The sequence below is a fragment of the Ochlerotatus camptorhynchus genome, unplaced genomic scaffold (assembly GCF_037179485.1).
Source record: "Ochlerotatus camptorhynchus isolate MF236.1 unplaced genomic scaffold, CSIRO-AGI_Acam_v1.1 ptg000329l, whole genome shotgun sequence".
Lineage (NCBI taxonomy): Eukaryota > Metazoa > Arthropoda > Insecta > Diptera > Culicidae > Ochlerotatus > Ochlerotatus camptorhynchus.
The window spans coordinates 4,347,280-4,364,937 of record NW_027040817.1 but is presented as its reverse complement, the minus strand read 5'-3'; positions in this window follow the sequence as shown (position 1 = coordinate 4,364,937).

Here is a 17,658-nt window from a genome sequence, read left to right as displayed (position 1 = left end):
CGCCGAAGGACGTTTCGTCGAAGATCATTTCGCCAAATGGGTCATTTCGCCGAAGAGCAAGCCATTTTCTACGGGTTTGAACTTTTTTCAAAGCTTAGTAAATTTTGAAATCAGTCTCGAAAACAGATTTAGAATGTTGGATTTTTTTTAACCTGGCAAGCTATTCAAATGTAATGCTTCCCCCTTTAAAACATAGGCAGTTCTTTCGAGTTGTATTGATTTCGAAAAATTTTAAACAAACGGGACGAGATATTCTCGTCTATTCATTTCAAAAAATACTTGAAACTAGTGTTACCGGCAGATGTTGAATTAAAATTGTATTGAGCTCATTTCAACCAGCAATTCTATCTGTTCATATTTCTAATCAATTACAAATTCTAATTATTATTCATTTTCTAGCAATAGCATAACAAACATCAAAAGGGTTGCTTTACATGGGAATACTTATTATTTAAATGCGTTACAAATTAATTTTAATTTTATATTGATTAAAATTCGGCGAAACATCCTTCGGCGAAATGACGCAGCCCATGCTAAAATATTAGGTCTGTTCCCGTAAATGCTTTCCTGTAAGATTATGTACAGAAAAGAGCAAAAACATGTTCCCTGTGCTTGGATCAGAGAGCGTTGGTGGTAGGCATCGTTGTGCCAGGTTGTTTGTGGCACATTTCGAGTATGAGAGGGGGATTGCTATTAGCTCAAAAGTGCATGAGAAAAATGCAAGCATTTTCGATGATTACCCGTAGTTGCGATACTGATATATACCCATATTCTCGATCATGTCCGGGCGTGTTTCCCATACAGAAACTTTTTTTTTTGATTTTGTGTGGGGGATGGGTTTTGGGTGTGAACTTTGAAAAATGTATCGCTTCAGTTTGAGAAGTCCTTCACTGGCTCACATGGCCCACATTACCTGCGCCGTGGGTTGGCAGGGTCCAATATGGGTAAGCTTTATATTCATAAAGTACAATCAGTTAAAACTGTATTTTTAAGTTTTATCTCTAAATATTATTTGGTGTTTCCTAGCAGATAATCTTGTTGGTGTTCACTGATTCATAGAATAAATGGGATAAACATTGAGCTGTTCATAGTTGAGCGTTGTTGAAATTGTGGTACTTGCACAACATTTTATGTGAGTATCCAAGTAACCATAAAATCACGAAATAACTTAAAATGTAGATTCAGAGTGAGACAATGTCACTTAGATACTATATGGTTAGTTGAGTAAAAGTCAGAGATACTGTAAACGTGCTTGGTATCAATATTCGGTGACTGTGTTAAGGAAGCCAATATTAGCTTGAGTTTATGCGCCGATAAAAAAAAACATACTATATTGTACGTAGCCCCCCTCTTATCTAAGGGGCTACCCCCTATTACCATCTCCTTATACAGGGTGTCGACTACCTGGAAAAACCTGGAAAGTCAGGGAATGTCAGGGAATTCTATTTATGATCTGGAAAGTCAGGGAATGTCAGGGAATTTTAATGTAGGTCAGGGAAAAAAATAATGTTGATCACATTGCAAAAAATCATGTGTGGGACACATAAAACAATCTTTGAAATTTTATCAGTGCATGACGTCAAAGTTTTTGGGAAGATCCCGGGCATCAGATCTACTCGCTGCGTTTATGGACGCCCTTGCCGGTATCTCTTCGAACAAGTTGCTGCAAGTGTCCATGGATGGGCCCAATGTGAATTGAAGCTAGAGGCACAAAAAGGTGGCGAGAAGCTGATAGATCTGGGAAGCTGTGGGCTGTATATTTTGCATAATACATTCATTGTTGTCAAATATTTGCGTGGTATCTACAATATCTTCAAAGATGTACCAGCAAGACGAGCGTTTATCACGATGTATTCTGGATCTACCATATTCCCGCTAAAGTTTTGCGGTCACCGATGGTTGGAAAATAGTGCTGCTGTTCAGAGGGCAATCAAAATTACTCCGCAAATACGAAAATTTATTCAAGGCGTCCAGAAAGACAAAATTGAACCAACGTCAGCTTCCTACCAAGATGTTAAAAACTGTTTGAATGTCTCGCTGCTGATGGCTAATAGTACGTTTAGACTACAGATTTATAACATGTTATAGCACTATCTTGATGGTGGTTTCTGTATTGCAATTATTTGACAACCGTTATAACATGTTATAACTCTGTAGTCTGAACGTGGTATTAAGCTAGCTTTCTTTAAATCAGTTGCTGTCGAAGTTGAGCCATTTCAATGCGAATTTCAGATGGACAACCCTATGGTGCCTTTTTGGTGCAACGCAATGTCTCAAATGGTTAGAGGCGTTATGGAAAGGTTCATTAAAATTGACCATCTGAACGGTGTACATTCCCCCTGAACGACGTCTCGACTGTAGCATAATGCAACTTCATATGGATGCTGTAGAATTTGCTTCTTCTATGGCTAATTATTCGGATATCCGGAGTGATTTGTCCATGTCCATCGCTGATTTATCGCGAATAAAAGCTCAATTTTGAAAACTAATAACACTGTTAGGTAAAGGTATGAGTCCTCTATCATTTGGTATAGTTTGTTTATAATATTGAGCTTTTATTCACGAGAAATCGACGATTGACGTGTTTGTGTACAAATAGAATTACGCCCAAATCTCAAATCACTCCGGATATGATTCTTATGCTCGGTGATTTCAATCAAACTGGGCTTATCTGGTCGCACTCAGGTCAGGGATTTACATATCCAGATCCAATAGCATCTGTTACTACTCCGGCCAGCCGCTTGCTTGTGGACGGTACTGGTTTTCATGGATTGAGGCAAATATATTCCCAACTTTCAGTCTCATTTCCTAGACTTGGTGTTCGTTAGTGAAAATTCACTTCTTGACTGTACCGTTACTGAGGCGCCTGATGTCATCGTTCCTCTTGACAACTTCCATCCTGCTTTGGATATTTCTATCGCAAATGAATCTCAACTTCACTTTGATGAAACTTCGATTGTCTATCGTCTCAACTTCCGGAAGACTGATTTACGTTTGCTGCGACGTTCCTTGTCAGAGATAGACTGGAAAGTGTTGAATGACCTGGAGATCGACATAGCTGTCGATCGCTATAATTGCTTTCTGCGCGACTGTATTTCTGCTTCTTGACCAAACGGAATTTTTCAATTGCCAGTAACAACTATCGCCGCTACAACAAGCTTCTCTACCAGCGGTATGTAATTCGCACTGAACGCAATCCGCGAAGCAATCCTAGGGGATTCTGGTTGTTCGTTAATACTAAAAGAAAGGAAACTGGTGTCCCGTCGAAGGTGTTTCTGGGCAACGACGTAGCATTGACAACTGAGGATAAATGCAGACTTTTTGCAAGGCACTTCTCGAGCGTTTTCTCGAACGAATCACCATCGCAAGCTGAAATCAATCTAGCAGTCCGCCATGTGCCAACCGATGTCGTAAACATGGATGTTTTTACTGTGGATGTTGAAATGGTTCTCTCTACGATAAGGAAAACTAAATCTTCTTTTTCACCCGGACCGAGTGTTATGCCATCTGCTGTGCTGAAAAAATGCTGTGATATCTAAGCCGCCCCGATGACCCTGCTTTTTAATCTATCATCAGCGTAAGTTCCCCACGCTTTGGAAATGCTCTACTATGTTCCCTGTTTTCAAGAAAGGAGACAAATGCAATGTGGAAAACTACCGTGGGATTACCTTGCTCGGGGTCGAATCTAAAGTGTTCGAGTCACTGGTCAATGAGAGATTGTTTGGTTCTTGCAAAACTACATTCGAGTGCGGTTAGGCATCTTGATGTCATTTGTGACACCGTTTCCGTTCCGCTTCTGCCCACATTGCGTTTGGGCCTTCAGTCGTAGCGCGACGTCAGATCTATGATGGTGTTACTCATGCAAGCGGGTTCGAAAACTTACAAATTTTGAATGAACTTATTCAGCGATTTCGAAAAATCGCATTCGCTTTCCATGTAGACAAGGATCGTCGTTTACAGGAGAAAATTGTTCTGCTCAAATGATAAACATTTTTAAAAGTAATCCGAAAATAAACACATATTCAACTTGCAATTTCTCGTTGTAATGTGAACTCACTGAGAGAATAAAATGTTAATGATAATTAAACTTAAATTATTTTTCCATGTCTGCGGTTGTCATATGGAGTTCCAGAGAGTACGAAACTGACTAATGCATGAGCAGTGCATCCTCAGGTTCGGTTGCCAAAGCAAGAATAATCACTGCTCTGTTATTTTACAAAAAATTATATGTAAAGAGAAAGGAATCGTCTACGGGTTGATTTTTTTTGGCTGTGAAATTATGAACACAAATTGAGAGCTTGGTAACATTGATTAAATATTCCTATTGTTACTTTTTTTTGTTGGGGGAGTTGAACCACTGCGTCCATTATTTGATCTTTTGTGGTGCCCCTTACTTAGTAATGAATAGGGAGCCTAGTTGTGAGCAGTAGTTATTCATTATTATATTATAATATGTATCTATAGCCCTAGGTCTATTCACATCCTTCGTAGGTAGTCGGTCATATAGTCTGTAAAAATTGTATTAGTATCAAGTTCTGTTGTAAGTGCCATGAGTATGCTATTCTTGATATTTTCTAAAGCTTACCCTGCTGCTCATTTTAAACTAACCTTAACTTACGCTACGGTATAATAAAGCACATCACGTTGTAGCTTCTTAGGTTAAAATAACGAAGTTTTGTGGACTGGAATTTTTCTGAAAACCGACTGGAAAGTCAGGGAAAGTCAGGGAACTTTATTTTCGACTTTGAGTCGACACCCTGTTATACCTCCACATGCCAAATTTGGTTCGCTTTGCTTGATTAGTTCTCGAGTTATGCAGAAATGTGTTTCATTTGTATGGGAGCCCCCCCCCCCTCCCCTTACATAAGAGGGAGGGGTCTCAAACCATCATAAGAACCTTTCCCGGCCCCAAAAACCCCTGCATACAAATTTTCACGCCGATCGCTTAAGTAGTTTTCGAGTCTATTAGGGTCAGACAGACATAAATTCATTTTATATCTATATAGATAGCTAGATATTCATCCATTCCATAGCAAAACGATATAGTAGTTCTCATAATTTCGTAAAAATTGGTAGTTTTGTTCCTTATCGCAAAGTATTATAACTTTTGAACCACTGCGATTTCAAAGGTCAAAAAATCAAATGAAAGGTAAATGAAAATAATTGTTATAAAAAATTTCATAATATAAAAAAAAATGAGATTTTGCATTGAAAAACATATATATAGCTTTACTTATTTATTTCGTCAAGCAAAGTAGACTACATACAATGGTTACAATGTTTTACTTACATACTATGCATTATTTATATTATGTTTTAGTTGGGCTTTAATTTCTTCTTCTGACATAGTGATGCTAATGACTTCACAGTATAGATTATACTGTCGCATCATTCGATTGAAGGGGCCATTTTTGCGTTATTTGTTCTGTGTGATTTTTCTGAGAATAATTTTCGTGTTCTTAGATGCCGACAGAGTGTGTAGAAGTTTAATTGTGAAAGTATTTCTGATGATTCTATGCGATGTGAAATAATGTCATTAATGAAGAAAAGCATTGCAAATTCGCGGCTTTCTTTGAGTGTTTGTAAGTTGATTAGCACGCAGCGTGCTTCATAAGATGGAAGAGGAAATGCGATCCAATTCAATTTGCGAAGGGCATATAAAAGGAATTGTTTTTGGGTGGATTCTATGCGTTCCTCGTGTATGGCAATGTACGGATTCCATACAAGGTTACAGTATTTCAGAATAGATCTTACGTATGTAATTTAATAATGTATGGGTCTTGAAAATATAGCTGAACCTCTTAATGAAGCCCAACATACTATTTGCTTTCGTTATGATTGTATTATAATGTTTTACAAAAGTGAGTTTGAAGTCTAGGTCCCTTACAATTTTACAGTTATCTACTTTTTGGTAGCCTAAAAGTATTTAAAAAAGAAGTGTTTCTGCTAAATACATTTGCGTTACATTTTTTTTACATTAATTTGGAGCAGACTTTTACTACAGCAAGTGTTGAATAAGATGATTTCATTCACAAGACGCGACGCGAGACAAAACACAACACTTATCGTTCTTAAAACTTTAAAATAAATTAAAATTTACCTTACTGTCGACCGGTTTCGGGCGTGATGCTGCCCATCTACGGGACAATGTCGGACATTGTCCCGTAGATGGGCAGCATCACGCCCGAAACCGGTCGACAGTAAGGTAAATTTTAATTTATTTTAAAGTTGTAAGAACGATAAGTGTTGTGTCTTGTCTCGCGTCGCGTCTTGTGAATGTCGTGTAGTTCTTACGTTAGCACAAAACATAAAAAAATAAGTGAAGATGATTTCATTCTGGAATTATTCTGTGTCGCTAGAACTACTTATTTCCATGAAGAGCTTCATGTCGTCTGCATATATAAGAACTTTTATTTTTTTTTAAGTACGTAGGAAATGTCGTGTACGTACAATATTAAAATAATTGGGCCTAAATGAGAACCCTGGGGCACCCTAGAGGTGACCGAAATAAGTTCTGAAAGTTTATTCTGAATATGAACTATTTGTTTGCGTTGCGTTAAGTATGATTGGAGCCAATTCAGAAGTCTAGATTCCATTCCTATTTTTGCAATTTAAAGAGTAATAATGGAATGTCGATTCGGTCAAATGCTTTACTGAAGTGAGTATAAAGAGCTTCCACGTGCTTGCCAGTGTCCATTGCGTTAAGAATGGAGGTTACAAATTCAAGAAGATTAGAGGTAGCTGAACGACTTGTTAAATAGCCGTGCTGTTTGTTTGTAATTTGATTTTTTACTTGCTGAAAATTTTTGTCGTTTACGATTGATTCAAAAAGTTTTAGGATGCAAGAGATAATGACAATTCCACAATAATTTTGGATGTCAGATTTCTTGCTTGATTTGAAAATAGACACCAAATGAGACGATTTCCAAATTTCAGGGAATTTCCTATTTTTCAGAGACATATTGAAAAGGCGTTCTAAAGGAGGGGTAAGTTGTTTTGAACGATTCTTCAAGAATACAGGTGCATTTCCGACTTCATGTTGACATATTTGATTGACAGATATGTTGTTAGAGACTTCGGGAATGAATGCGGTCGTGGTCTTTTTCGGAAAATGTTGTGTATACTTCCTGAAAGAAATATTTCAGAAGGATTTTCACCTACATTTCCATCAAAATGCATTCGTGACGGAAAATTACTACTTTTAAATTTCGTTTTTACTTAATTGAACAAAGTTCTTAAGACATGATTTGACTTCAATTTCGACTGTACGATTTTATTCATCATGTGCAGTGTTAATGGCTGTGTCGAGTTGTTTGCATAGGGTTTTTGATCTAATTTCCGTCCTACTAAGCACATCCCGCACTATACCTTTCTTTTTTGAAAGGGTTTGAACAAAACATGGAATGTTTTCATCAAAGATAACTTCTAAATTTATTCACCTTTCCATACGTACCGTTGAATTTGATAAAGAGTCAAACAATGTTGAGATATTATTAAAAATCTAACACTGCTTCTTGATTCTAAATTCGTTCTTTTGTTTTGAGAACAATGAGTGTAAATATTCATACAATGCGCTGTAATAGGTGTCATGTTGTGGCTTATGAACTAACGGATAGGAACAAACGTATTGTGCACGGTGAAATCATTGATATTATTGATGATTTCTGCTCTATAGAACGGAAATGGGCGATTACGACGAAGTAGCGCTCTTTCCTATGGTATGATAGTGTTGTAAATTTGTGCTAGTGCTTTCCTTTTTATATAATTTGTGTGCTTTCTGATTTTTGTTCTTCAAATGTTTAAGTTGTAGATTGAACCACACTGGCAGTTTGTTGTTTTGTGTTCGCCTTCTTCTTTTTATTGGTACGGTTTGTGAAATTATGTTACGAATAATTGAGTGAAATCTGCCAACTTCAGTAACTGTAGTCAGTTAACTGTATTTGTTTTGTTATAGTTTTCATGGTTTATAGATAGAGGTCGCAATATGTTTTTATATTTTGAAAATTTAGACTTTTTTACACATTAAATCACAAAATCAGCGATGTTCTTTTTTTTTATCGTTTATGAGTTATTGTTTGGCCAGGATGCGACTAGGCCCTACATTGTGTTGATGATGACTGAAGGAGATTGGCTATAGGGCGATTAGTTTTCGGCGGACACAATTCTATTTTTTTTCCATAGACAAACACTAGCAAGGAGCACCACAGCTGTCATTGTTGCTCAGTATGCATCGCTTCGCTACCATAACCCGGGGGGGGGGGGGCATATGTGGCCGCTTTCATATTCTAATGTTGCAGAGCCCGGCACCGATGGTGCGATACAACATACTGCCCCCCCAAAAACGAATGTTTTTCAATTAATTTTACAATGCGAAAATTTTACCATTATCTTTCGTTTCCATGATGGAACGGCCTGAAAATGGGCGCTCCGGTCCAAGTTAATGACGCTACGGTCGAAAAGTGAACGTATATTTCAGGCAAGTTGATGCAGGGATCCTACGGGTGGACGCTACGGTCCGACGGGAGGACGCTAAGGGCCGACGGGAGGATACGGTCCGTCGGAAGGACGCTTCGGTCCGTCGGAAGGACGCTACGGTCCGACCGGAGGACGCTACGGTCGCCGGGGGGACGCTACGAATCGACGGGAGGACGCTACGGTTCGACGGGAGGACGCTACGGTCCGATGGAAGGACGCTACGGTCCGACGGGAGGACGCTACGGTCCGACGGGGGGACGCTAAGGGCCAACGGGAGGATGCTACGGTTCGACGGAAGGACGCTACGGTCCGTCGGAAGGACACTACGGTCCGACGGAGGGACGCTACGGTTCGATGGGGGGACGCTACGGTCCAACGGAAGGACGCTACGCTCCAAAGGTAATCAATTAAAACTTGTTTCCACAGGTTGAAGATGAATTGTATCGGTAACTGACGAATGGCGCCAAACGGTTTAATTTCAATGGCGCCGAACTGGATTTTATCGAAATGCAATGACTTACATCTGATGACATTGAATTGTCAAGCAATGGCGGTATCCTGATCACGGCACCAATGTTTGGCCAGGATGCGACTAGGCCCTAAGTTGTGTTGATGATGACTGGAGGAGATTGGCCATAGGGCGATTAATTTTCGGCAGACACAATTCTATTTTCTTCCGTAGACAAACACTAGAAATTTACTTTAATTCACTCTTTATTACTTCCGCCAGGCATGAGGCCTGGCCGGAGGGTAGAACTTTACTTATATATAATTACAACAAATATTTCCACATATATACTAACGCCAAGCAATCAAAATAATCAAAGAATAATATGGTTTCAGTACTTAAAATAAACAAAACGTAAAAGTACAACAAAACATACAAAAACACTATCACAGAAGCAAGGATCAGCACAGTTGTCATTATTGTTCAGTATGCATCGCTTCGCTACAATCACGCCGGAGGGTTTTTGTTTGTGGGCGCTTTCATATTGAAATGTTGCAGAGCCCGGCACCGATGGCGCGATCCAACAGTTATATTTTTGAAGTTATCAAGTTTTGGGTTTTTGCTCAATACTCCTTAGTGACTGGACTACCATGCGGTGTATCCATGTTACTATCGCTATAAATCGATGGAGACATATAGGAGTATTGAGGGAAAACCTGAAATATGATAACTTTAAAAGAATATAACTCAACAACGAATAAAAACACATCGCTGATTTTGTGATATAATGTGTACAAAAGCCTTAATTTTCAAGAAAAAATATTAAAAAAAAACATATTGAGGCCTCTATCGACAAACCATGAGAACCATGAAAAATATCCATACAACATCTAAATTTTGACGTAGGACTACGTCTTTGATTTCTATATGGGGGTACACTTTGTCAAAACCGAAAATGGAACATGTAACAAATTAAGAAAGATTTTGTATATTAATAACTCAGCTGCCCCTGTTCCAATTTCAATAATTTTATCACCAATCAATCAGAAATATGGCTACGCATCGATAACAATGCTTCCGAATGTTGATTTTCAACAAGAAATTATTGAAAAACTGGTAAATGTCCAGTATTGTCCAAAAGCGTCGAATTAACTAACAAATCTACCAATTACCTACATGCATATGCTGCTTCCCCAGCACAGTCGTCAGAGAGTAGTAAGTAGACGAAACAAGTCGAAGTGGAATTCGCCTCCGATCCTCGGGCGCGTGCGAATAGGGAGGATGGAATTGCGTAATATTTTGCACACTCATCGTCATACTCAAAACCACATGCTCCCAACGACCACACCACTGTGTGGTAGTGTTCGGTCGTCAAAATTAGTAGCAGCAGTAGCAGAAGTAGCAGTGCTTTCGGCGTGTGGCGTTGAAAATTGTTCTCCAGTAAGAACGAAAGGCTGCCTGCAAGCAGCGAGCTGCAGAGCCCACATAAGCAACCATCAAAGGAGGAAGAAGCGGCACCGCTATGCTATGGATCGGAATCAGTAGCTCTTCGTGAGTCGCTGCGGGTCGGTCATCTACGCCAAGCGTGTCACCCTCGCTCCAAACGACATACAGCTCGACAGCCTCATCCGTGTTGAACACCCAGCTTAGAATTACTCAACCATCACTACAAAACGGTCCTTTTCAGGACCACCATAAATTTGTTATGAGTATTAGCAGCTAGCTATCAAGGCTCAACCTGGTCTCTATAGAAGGTGTGGAATTGTAGGCCCGAATGTATTGGTGAGATTAATCATCGTCCGACCATTTTCCAGAACACGCTGGTAGGAAGTATTAAAAATCCAATTGAATTTGAGAGAAGTGGGAATAATTCGCTTTGGGTGTATATTCAGTCCCCAGAAAGCCAATAAAATCAAATTGGTGAGAAAATTAGCTCTCACGGATTCAATCTCTCGAAGTCCCTTCTTTTTTACATATTCTGCACAAACGATACTTTCCGCCCCGCCCCATTCATATAATTCGGAAGGAAATCCTGTGAGGGGTGAATTGAATACACTTTAATACCAAAATGCACAAAACTTAAAAATTCATAAATAACAAAAAAATCAAAATACACCTTTTAAAGTCGGGTAGATTAAAGAGGTTGAATTTATAAATATACGACATGTCAAAATTGGAACAATCGATTGTCTGTCAAAGTCATAGGAAAAGTCATTCCAATCAAGCAGAAGACCTGTCAAATGGATAAGATGTCGCCTCTTTATAAATTCAGGCTCTTTAAGGTAGATGAAACAAAAATACTCAAGTTGACAATCCCCATCAACTTTCTCTTTGAAATAATTACTACAAATTTGATACGCTTACAAATAAAAAACGGAAAGAGTTAAGATAATTGATGATTGATCAATTAAAAGAACTAAATATTCACATTTGTTCCGTCCACTAGCGGTCCTACGTCAAGCTTCCGTTCGTGCCCCTAGGCACAGACCCTTCTACTTTTTTAATGTCATTATACTTTCATTTGATATTTTGATCTTTGAAATCGGCCCAGAGCTTCAAAAGTTATGATTTTTTGAAAAAAAAAAGTAATATCTAAAAAAAATAGTTATTATTGAAAAAAGTGATTTTTTTGGACCACCTTTGTTGATGACAATCAAAGGTTATTAAGCTTGCTCAAGATCAACAGTGAGGAGATCCCACAGCTATCGGACTAATTTCCGTGCTACAATGAATGGTAGACCACTATCATCATCACCGTGATCCAAAGTTGAGCGATTGCGAGGCAAGCACTTCCTATCATATAGAAACGTAGATCCAATTAGGTTTTTCACGTTATAAAGGGCTTTGGAACCAGATTCGATTGTTTGATTTTTTGTGTCAGCAAGTAGAGTGAGGTAGGGCAAAAGTTCTAGTTAGAGCTAAAGTTTGTTTTGAAGCCCATGCAAAATAAAATTCAATGTTTTGACACTTATTCGGAAGGTCTATTAATGCCATACTTGGTTAGAGATTGATATTCTAAACTTTAGTAAATCAAAGAGAAAATCGATGAAGAGAATCGACCAGCGCAGTTAGGTCGCTATGATTCTGAACGCTTGATTTGAGTAAACTTTGGGGGTGTAGAACAAGATTGTGTTCCTCTTGAAGATGTTTTAGGAATATTAGGCTTTTGATAAGTCATCAGAAAGTTTGAATTGTTTATAAAAAAGTTGGCTTCCCTTAGCTCAGTCAGTAAAGGCGCAGCTACAAAGCAAGACCTTTCTGGAGGTGACTGGGTTCGATGCCCCGGTCCGATCTAGGTTGGAACATTTCTCGACTTCTCTGGACATAATAGAGTATGATTGTTCTTGCCACACAATTCTAGATAGAGCTGGAATCTGAGCGTAACAGCTTTTGTAAACAATAACTTCTCTCGATGATTACTAAAAAGTCAAGACTCGCTAATGCAATTCAACATCACTACCCAATGATTGTATTGGCTTGCGTAGGCGTGCCATGAATGCCTATAAATCATCGAGAGAAACTATTTTTTTCAAAAGCTGCTACGTCTAATTCTAGCTCTATCTACACAGATAAAAATTCTGAATTTTAATAGTGATGAAAACATTCATTCTCATAAACTTGTATTTCATTTCACGCAACCGAGCAACTTTTAAACAATGTTGTTTACAACAATGGAATTTTGCATACAATATTTGCTACATTGCATGAAATGTCTCAGAACTTTACATGATATACACTCAGGTCTTTTTTTACACGGGGGATACGTATCGTGTAAAAAAAACCTACGAGATTTTGCTTTTTCACATGCTTAAATGTTTTAAAAAATCAGATTTTGATGCCATTTGTAATTATAGCATGCTATGGTCCATATAGACATATTTTAAAAATTTCTGTATTTACTCAAAAAATTGTGATTTTTTTCTAAGTATGCCATTCGATTACCTATACCTTGAAACGGATAATGTGATTGGAATCAAGTCGATATGTTGTATTGTTGTCGAGAAATCGTTAAAACGTACCGTGTAAATCGCGATAAACCATGTAAAAATAACCGTGTAAAAAAAACCGCGTAAAAAAAAACCGTGTAAAAAAAGACTTCAGTGTATAATGTAAACTTATATGATATGTGACGCTCTATTTATGTGCATCGTACTGAACAGAAATTTACACTACTTTTTCGAACTGTTTAGAACTATACTAATGCAAAAATGGTACAGGCATAGAAAGCTCTCAATTAATAACTGTTGAAGTGCATCAAGAACACTAAGTTGAGAGCCCGTAATAAGCTAATATGCGATAAGCAATAAGCTTGAAATGAAAATAATAATAAGGAGAAGTCCAGATTACAATGTGCATGGGATTTTACTCAATGTTATGTAGGTTGCATACATGTTGGAGTGATTTGATAGTGGGTTAGTTTGAATTTAGTACACATTTATAAGGTTTAATTTTTCATAATTTCTGTTTTACTGTTTTTTCATAACAGAAATTCAAAATCCAACGGTTATTTGTGATCGAAAATAATTCTGTTTGCTCACAGATCATGAAGCTGGCAACGCAACAAGTTGATGCCATTTATTAGGAATTTTCTTACTTTAGCCTCTGAAAACTCTTCCAATCCAACGAATAAACCTAACATCGAAATGTCCTGCAATGAACATTAATTTTTATTTATTTGTTTGAGATCAAAACTGGTACGTTTTTATCTTAGAAACGCATCAAAACCTTAAATACTGCCTGTTGCATAGTTGAAAAGTTGACCAAAATGTAATGTTATGCGAAATATCAAGGTGGCGCGTTTTACACCATTTCTCCTTACGAAATTAGAGCTCCAAGAGCTCCTGGAATATCCAACAGCTCTTGGAATATAAGCTGGCTGGTTTGTCGTATGTCAAACACAAACGATATAGATTGGCAGCCCTTCTTTTGCTCAATAAAACAGATGAAATTATCCTTAATAAGTAAAAAAAATCTCCTTAAAATAGATCGGGTTGCTCCTTAAATGATTGATCAAAATACGTTAAAAATCTTAAAATGCTCAGTAAATATTTAAAGCACGCTCCCTAAAATAGAGAAAACTATTAAGCATTTGAAAATGCTCCTTAGTATGCACTGCTTTGCACCATTTTGAAGTGTAATTGTACCATATATCATCGGAAAAGCTGCTGTAGAAAGGTTAATAAGTATCATGAAATCAGCTGAAATGTTCAGTAAATCATTGTGTGCATTTGTGCATTTTTACTGAACATTTCAGCTGATTTCATGGTACTTATTAACCTTTCTACAGCAGCTTTTCCGATGATATAGGGTACAATTACACTTCAAAATGGTGCAAAGTGGGGCATACTAAGGAGCATTTTCAAATGCTTAATGTACAGTTTTCTCTATTTTAGGGAGCGTACTTTAAATATTTACTGAGCATTTTATGATTTTTAACGTATTTCGATCAATCATTTAAGGAGCAACCCGATCTATTTTAAGGAGATTTTTTTACTTATTAAGGAACATCGTCATTGTTCAATGATTCATTTACCTTTTTACCATATAGATTGGTTTAAATTCAATGATGGTGGGCTTCGAGAGACATATGTTCAGGACTGTGTTTAGATAGGTTATTAGTGTTCTTGAAGCTCTTCCATAGTTATTAATTGAAAGTTTTCTATGCCAACCAATGCATGAAATTGTATATTACGTTGCAAAAACAATGATGCTTTATTTATTTTATGACACTGTGATTTTACTGACTAGGTTATCTGAGGCCTCTGGCATCACAATACATTTACTTATTATATTCAGGGCGGTAAATGAAGTCTATGGGAACTTTTTTTTCGCGTAAGGATGCTTAATTTTCCTGAACTTGATTTGACCATAATCGAGCGTTCAAGGATTTAATTTACACTCCTGAATTAAATACGTAAAGGTAGTGACAACGCCTACATCTTGGGTTTTAACTTCAAATAGCTTTGGATATTTTTGAAAGCTTTTCAAAGGCTGTAGTTCAATTAAAGGCAACACTGAATGGTAGTTTCTGTCAAATGATTAGATGTTTAAAGTATCTTCGGTGTCAAGGCGCCTTTAAAAATCGTTTCAATGATTCTGCTGGTTGTTCCAATAATATTGCTTCCGGTTGTAGTCAATGGCAACCCAATTGAATTAAATTCGAAGCTGGTCCTACCTCACTGTAAAAGTGTCTTCCAGAATTACCTCCCAAATAAAACAGCATTAAGAAGACACCGTTCGTCTTCCGTCCCCTGACCAGTACACCTTCCACAAGTTGTATAAAACCCACACCCTTGTATGAACCATTACAATCTGACAGGCAGCGCGTCGTCTTGAATCTAAATCAGTTGTGAAGACCCCACCAAAAAAACATCCCGCGCTCACTCTTTTGATACCTTTCTGTCCTCCCACCCACCACACCGCTACATTTTCGAGCAACCACGTGCTAACCACTACAACTTTGTAGGCCGTCGCTGTTTACTATATGGAACCATATCTGGAGAAACCAGTTGGAGTATTGGAATGAAAATAAAAGTGGCTTGAAATGCACGACAGCATTTGCCGAACTGTGTGCACCGCTTTGAACCACGAAAATACACGAGAAGAAGTAGAAAAACAGCAGACCCCAGCGGAGCGGCACGGCCCAACAACTACCACACGAAGTGACGGTGGGTGGTGGAGGTTAGGTAGCTTGGCAGTGGTAAGAAACGAGATGCAGATAGGTCGAGCCGAAAAAGTGGGTCAATTCGTTTTCATTACACCAATACCAGCGCATTCATGGGTCGCCCGCCCGGCTGACTGGCTTGCCTACTAACAGACTGACTGAGCGCGGATGACTTAAGCGGGGGGAGTCGCTGCTATAGGGTAGGATGGTTTAAAACGCACCCCTGGGGTAAAATGGACCCGCGCTGATTTTCATAACTTTTCGATTGTAAAATTGGTGAATTTAACGAGCAGCATTGCTAGATCAGTACCTACTTAAACTAGCATTTTGGCACATAATATCCCAGAATAAGTAATGGGAAGGCAACGAAAAACCGCCCACAGCCATTTAATTCCAGGTTGCATTATGGACTGCTCTCCCCTACTCGCTTACATCTTACAAGAAAGAGTGTTCCTTGTTGGGTGTGCTGCCAGGGGGAGGGTTTGGAAAGGGAACTGTAAGAAGTCTTGAGGTAAAACTTGTTTTTTCTTCTTCTGTGCTGTTGCTGTTGGTTATTTTATTTTATTTTTTTGTAAATAAATATACAGAAAGTGAAAACGAACGCATGTGACGAATAATGCTATTAGCGACTTAAAATTGGTTTAACCAACAAATTTACCGTGTAGGTTAATGCAGATGATTTTTTTCCTTGCTACTTTAATCTGCACTTACACATTAAAAGACATAACGGCATTCGATCGCGTACGCTTAGCGTGGTTCAAGGATCTTCCTGGTAGAAATTTGAATATGGCATGTCTGAACCGATGTAGATACTTCCTGAAACAACCATGACCAGATAGAAACTGCGTCAGATGGAAGCTTATCTCTCCATGCTTTATGTTCATCCAGGTTGAAAGAATCGGTATTAACCGATGAGTCCATCTATAGTTCTCCGCCGAGTCCCACTCCTGCTGCCACTTGGCCATTGACTACGCTCTCACCATTATCCAATCCATGAGGCTGAACATAACTGTGGGGCTGTTCATTAACAGCGTAGACAATATAGGGGGAAGGGGGGTTGTAAATTACCCACAGCCCATACCAATTAAAAAAAAAGTGTATTGGCAATTGTCTACGTTGGGGGAGGGGGAGGGGCAAGACACCCAAAAAAAACTGTCTACTTAGTTAATGAACAGCCCCTTAGTTTCCCTTGATTCTTATTGTTCTTCAGCGCTGCAACACAGGCTGGACCTCCGTAACTCAGTATTGACGAGGATACACAGGCCAAGAGACTCAGCCTCTTACTACTTAATGATGGCTATTGCTGCCTTCTCGTAGGCATATTTGACGTGGCTGTAGAAGTTTAGCCAGTCATCGATCATCACCCCTGGTATTTCTGTACGCGCTTCGAGGCTATGCTCCCCGGCGGTGATTTCTTCCTTCTTCCTGCTGCTTTGAAGTTACTGACCAGTAGCGCTTTCGTTTTGACTCGTCGCCTGTTGAGCATAATCCTCTCCAAGACGCCTATACGATGCTGGATACCTCGGTGGATTTTCTGCATTTGCAAATTTTGCACAACGATCTCAGCTCCGACCACCAACCGGTGGCTGAATTCGGTGTCAACGTGGTTCTTGCTAGATGCAGCCTGCGTAAAGACTACCACCATCTTAACTGGGTGCAGTGAACAGAGACGTCGAAGAAAATCCAGCGCTCGACACCGTAGATGACATCGACCTGGCATTGGAAGGACTCCAAAAGGCCATATCCGTTGTTGACGAGGCATGTGTTTGACAAGTTCCTGTGAGGGGTAAGTTTGTTGCTTTTGATTCCCACACCCAATTACTGATTCGCTTGACAAATGTTCGTAGACGCCAGATTCAGAGGACTGGAGATCTGGGCAAAAAACGTGAAATGGCCGATCTGAACAGGCAGATTGCCTACAGGTAGCCAAGGTCTTGAAAACTCATCCCACACCCGTTCCACCTCTCAGGAGTGAATATGATGACGATCGGCACTTTATCACCCCACAGCCACAGGAGAAAGCAAATGCGATTGGCGAGCATGTCGCTTCATCGCATTTGCTTGACTCGAC